This window comes from Monodon monoceros, unplaced genomic scaffold, assembly GCF_005190385.1.
Source record: "Monodon monoceros isolate NGI ecotype Baffin Bay Population unplaced genomic scaffold, NGI_Narwhal_1 Super_Scaffold_1, whole genome shotgun sequence".
In the NCBI taxonomy this organism is placed as follows: Eukaryota; Metazoa; Chordata; class Mammalia; order Artiodactyla; family Monodontidae; genus Monodon; species Monodon monoceros.
Window position 1 is genome coordinate 48,123,323 of NW_021703765.1, and position 6,000 is coordinate 48,129,322.

A 6,000-nucleotide genomic window follows, 5' to 3' on the forward strand; every position below is an offset into this window, starting at 1 on the left:
AGGCAGCAAACAGAAGGCACACTTGTGTTTTTAAGGCAAAATGGGGCTCTTATGTTTTCATGGGGAAAGATGATGCTTGAAGAAATTAAATGACTTGCCCATGTTTTAAGAAAAATAGGAATAATAAGCAGGACCCATAGCTTCCGATTCTCAGTTCATGCTCCTAGGAGGACTCCGGGGGAAGGGGGGAAGCCACCTGGGTGAGGCCCATGTGAGGTGTGAAGGCTTCAGAAGTGTCCCAAGCACAAGAGGAGCTATTGGTTTACTTAGCTCTAGAGGGGTGGGTGCGACAGACATGCATAGTTGGGTATAAACAAACCCAAACTAACACAGTGAATTTGGGGTTTGGCTGACCTCTCAATACTTCAGTAGTGATTCATGCATAGCTGTGTCCTTGAGATCTTAAGATAGAAATGCAACTTGCCATGCCATTGTCGCAAAGAATTTCCCTGGAATCAAGAATGTAGACACGCAAGGGTGGTAAGCTCACTGTCTTGCAAGGGCATAGTCAGACTCTATCATGTCCCATTAATACAGTGATGGGCCTAACATTATCCTCATGACTGATGCTTCTTTAGGTGAAAGCATAGATTTTCTCCTTCTCCTTCTTTTCTACCCCCTCCCCAATATGGCAGCTTTTCCTTCTGCCCTCCCAAGTCATCCTAGGAATATGAACTGGGATTATATAAATCCTGGGCCCTGCTTATTATTACTGTTCTTCTTAAAATTGCATTGTTAAACTACACCTTACCATTGGTTGGTCTCACTTTAAAAACAAGTTGCACTTTTCCTCTTGTATCATCACTTCGTAGAGAAAACAATGACATCGTTCTAAACCAACAGCAGTCTGTGGGTCACCAACAGCAGTGAAAAGAATACAAACAAAACAGAAAAACAGAAGGTGTTACTGCTTCTTGCAATACCACACAAGAGCCTGACGAGAGCTCCCCCTGAAAACCAGGGGTAACTAAACGATGAGGGAAGTTCTGCTGTCCAACTGGCCAGCTTCACTGCAAACCCAAAGATCAAGAGCATCTTTTGGAACCCAACCATTCTATCATAAAATATAGGAATATAAGGATATATATTAATATCCTTTTATTACTATTCTCCCATGACCTCCTGCTTGGAAAGAATTTCACAAACTGTATTTCTTAAGTATTTTCCATGTTATCAAAGATCTATATAACTGTCAATATAGGCTTTGGCTTATCATGAAGTAATTAGCATGACCACGCTGAGCTTTAATCATTCCAACTCAAAGTGGAGAAAGTGAGCTTCCATCTGCCTGTGTTGCTAAATAAAGGCAGGGTTTCTGCTGGTCATTTTGGAACTGAGAATTGCCCCTAGACCCCTGGGCTTTGGAAAACTCGAATCTAACACCACCCACTTTTATTTATAGATCAGAAGTCAAGGTTAAGGGACTTGACCAAGTCCTCATTACCACAAAATGGTGTCCAGAGCCCAGCCTGTGCCTGCCTGGGATTACAGCACACCTTACCCCCACTGCCTTTTGTGGTGGGCCCCCTGCTCCGGACCCCTAATCTAATGGCTCCTTGTAAAGTAGTGATGCTCCCTTGGCACATGGCCTGGGTCTGATTCATCGTCTCAGCTCAGAAACCCCAGTGTTAACCAAAGTGGAGCAGAAGTCTCAGTATCCAATGTTTCTGCTCACTGCAGGCAGAACCCAGCTTCGGTTGGAACCTTGACACTGGTACGTTGCATTAGGGCACTCTCTGGTAGTTAGCTCCACCAAAGGCCCTGTGAAGCATTCACATTCCAATTACATGAATTTCCTCTCCAGCTCTTGCTACACACACTCCAGTTTGGCCTTTATGTGAAATATGCAGTTCGACAGAGCAGGTAATTTTATACATTTGTTATTAAGGAGGATTCCTTTTTCCACCCCAAGTGTGTGTTACTACAAGCAGTAGTGCTAGGATAAAAGAAAGGCTAAACCTAGGTAACAGTACCTTTTCTTTACAATGAAATGTTTTCCTATCAGCCCAGAGCTAACCCTGAAAGGTAAGTGGGCCATTATTCTCATTATTATTATTCTCATTCTGTGGATGAGTGAAAATAAGGTAGTGAGTAATTAAATCATCTGGCTCAGGCTAAGTGGAGATTTAAGAAATGGAGACTTCATTCTCTTGACATGAAGGTTAAGTAACTTATCTGGCAGAGATTTTGAGTGAAAATTAGAAAGCAGCCTCTAAGTTATCTTCTTGAGTCATTTTCACATTTTCTCCTTTTGGGCCACCCTAAGTTTAAGGACTTGAACCCAGTTCAATTATCTCTGTGACCACAGGAGGCAACACTACTGGCAATGTTCAACCACACTGCACTTTGTTTCCATGTCCAAAATATCTCACTTTGACAAGGATTAAATAAAAAATGATTGGAGCTATCTCAGTCCAATGATGGTACCCAGAGAAGACCAGCAAGAATTTTTGCCATGTAGAAAGAATCTCAGAATATTGAGTAGAGTTCCCTGTGTTATACAGTAGGTCCTTTTTGATTATAACCTAAATGCAAAAAGAATCTGAAAAAGAATGGATATATGTATAACTGAATCACTTTGCTGTACACCTGAAACTAACACAACATTGTAAATCAGGTATACTCCAATATAAAATAAAAATTAAATTAAGAAGAAAAAAAATACCTAACTTCAGAGACATGTATTTTGGTAAGAATTTGCCCAAAAGATCCAATAAAAGGTTATTTCACAATAAAAGATGAAAACTCTTGTGGTCAGAGGCTGGCCCAAAGAATTTTTTCTTGGTATCCTTTGAGATCTCTATAGGAGTACCTTATACAGAGCAGCAGGTTGGTAAATACCTGTCAAAATTTACCAAGATGGAATGAATTTCACTTGAGCCCTAGAACACAGGGTTAATAGGTAATTTTGTAACCATATAATCACTGAAATCTCTCATCTCTTTAATAACCCTCTTAATGCTCAGAATTCACAGAACAAATTGGGGCGCTAACTTCAATACTTTTTTTAATTGAAGTATAGTTAATTTACAATGTTTTGTTAGTTTCAAGTGTACAGCAGTGTGATTCAGTTATACATATATATTCTTTTACAGATTCTTTTCCATTATAAGTTATTACAAGACACTGAGTATAATTCCCTGTGTTATACAGTAGGTCCTTGTTGTTAACCTATTTTATATATAATAGTGTATATATGTTATTCCCAAACTCCTAATTTATCTCTCCTCCACTACCCGCTATCCCCTTTGGTAATCATAAGTTTGTTTTCTATGTCTGTGAGTCTATTTGTTTTATAAATAAGTTCATTTGTATCATCTTTTTAGATTCCACATATAGGTGATATCATATGATACAATACTTACTTGTTAAGAAGTCAATGTAGATTCAACTTGCTCATTTCTCTACTTTTTTACTCTAGATTTATAGTAGAGTACTGAATGATGTTTATGGAACTCACAAGCTATTTCCTTATCTCAGACACTGCGTTCTTCATGGATGATTCTGAGGGTGGCTGGTTAGACAGCCAGGCCTATAAATCAACTGGAAAATATGAGTGAACTTCATGCGTGGCTCTGAGGAGGTGGGAGGAGATGAGGGAGGGACAGAGTCAATGGTACGTAAATAATACGAAGAGGTGAGGAAAAGAAACACCAAAGAGTCATGGGAACTCTCAACATAATCTAGTCTGGTGGGATAAAATGACTAGCTGCCCACCAAGGATCGGTTCTCTCTTTCCATAGGGTAGAGTTGTTCTGTGAAGTGGCTGGTGGCCCCAGGGATACATTTCCCACCCGACTTGCATCTAGGTGTGGTCCTTGACTGATTCTGAACCAATGAAAAAGTGAGAAGTGGTCCATAAAATCCTCTTGCAGATCCTTCATGCTTTACCTCTTTTCCTGCCTGGAAGCCCAGGGCTCCAAAGCCCTAGGAGGCAGAGGACCACAGGATGGAAGGAGCCCGTGTCCCATGTGGGAGTCTGCCTCCTACACACCCACACTGCACTCTTATAAATGAGAAACAGACTTTCATTAAATTAAGCCACCAAGATTTGGGGTTTTTTCTGAAGTTAAAGTAGTGTTACCTTAACTAATACATCTGAATTATTGTTGTAATATTTTTTACATATACGGGAGCAGAAAGAAGACCCTCCTAATGAAATGTTCAATGGTAAATAAGAAGCTATCCAAGGCCTTACAACTAAGTTATCACATGGGTCGTGACTCCATTTTTCTCATCTCACAAACTAAGTAGGCTTATTGTTTTATTTTAAAATTATGTTGGAATATTGAACTGGGTTCACTTGGGTTTAGCTGGACCAATAACATTAAACACCTGTTTGGTTTAGTTGTTGCCTGTTGCTTGCACTCTATTATGCTTAACATGCTTTATTTTCCTATTAACTCTGAAGGCCAAAGTCCTTTTAGCTATTTCCATTTATGTGGGCCAGCAAATAAAATAGTATCAGATCTGTTACCTTGTGAACGTATATACCATAGCGCTAATTAATAGATGCTTAACAATCATTAATTCACTTTTCCCTTTTCTTTCCTCAATCAGACTGGAAAACATGGCTTTCTCATTGATTATTCTTTTTCCATGATCCCTTATGTTTAAATGACATTGGTTACCATTCACCTGAATTCACTTATTTATCCAGAGCACCCTCAGCCACGCCAAGAGCAGCTACCCTGCTGCTCTCGCTGCCTCCAGTCTCTCTCTCTTACAATCTATTTTGCATAACAGTGGAAGACCAGCATATGTGCCAGATCAAGGTGTTGCCCAACTTCCTACTGCTCCACAGGCTGGATTTGGCCTCATCCTCCTAAGTGGACTTATGTGTTCCTACTCTTGAGTACCCATCTTCTTCTCATGATCAGGGCTGCTCCCTCCTGTCAAATAAGATACCAAATTCTGTCCATTTCATTTCCTAAACAGTTCTCAATTTGGTTGCCTCAACTGCATTTCCATGGCCCCAGCCTTAATTCAAGACCACATTTCTCCCACCTGAGTTGTTACAGTCTTCCAACTCCCTCCAGTCTTGTCCACATCCAATCCATCCTCCACACTGCTGCCAGAGGGATTTTTCTGAAGCTGATATGTCCAATATGGTAGCCAAGGGCTACATGTGGCTATCTAAATTTAAGTTTAAAAATTAAAAATCTAGTTCCTCAGTACACTGGCTGCATTTCAAGTGCTCAATAACCGCATGTGGTTAGTGGTTACCATATTAAACAGAGAAGATTATAGAACATTTTCATCACTGCAGAAATTTCCTTTGGGCAGTGCTGTTACTAGAATGTAAATTTGATCATGTCTCTACCCTGCTTAACACATTTAATGTTTCTCATTGCTTAGGATAAAGTCTAAACTCCTTAGTAGGTTGGTTTATAAGTTGGTCCATAAGCTGGTCCTAAGCTTCCATTCTGCCCTATCTCCTTATTACTTGCCTGCATTGGACCATAGTCTTCAGCTTTATTGAACGATTTCCTGTTCCTCAGTGAGTCTCCATGACTTTGCGCACGGCTATATCTTCTGTCAGGAATGTCCTTCTCCACCTAGGTGACAAGTATACTCCAGTTTGCTCTTGAAACTTCACCTCAAGCATCACCTTTCTCAGCAGACTTTCCATAGCCTTACCCAGGACTCTCCCTTTACTCTCAGAGCTGGCCGTTCCTGTCACTGTGCCCACACAGCACACTATCCACACCTCTATGGAGCATTTAGATCTGCCTACTTATGAGACAGGGAGCTCTTTGGGGACAGGCACCAGGTTTAATTCACTTTGTATCCCCAGAGTCTAGCAGAGTGTCTGGAACAGAAGTAGGTGCCTAGAGGAGAATCAGTGTTCTTTCTTCCCTGTTCTTCTGCTGCTCCAAATGCCGTCACATTCTCCACCATTTGGCATAACTACCCAGCTGTTATCCCCTCCCAGTGCACTTGAACGTAGCCCTGTGGCCAGACTGTAGGTTACTAACAAAAAGGAGAACCAGGAAGATG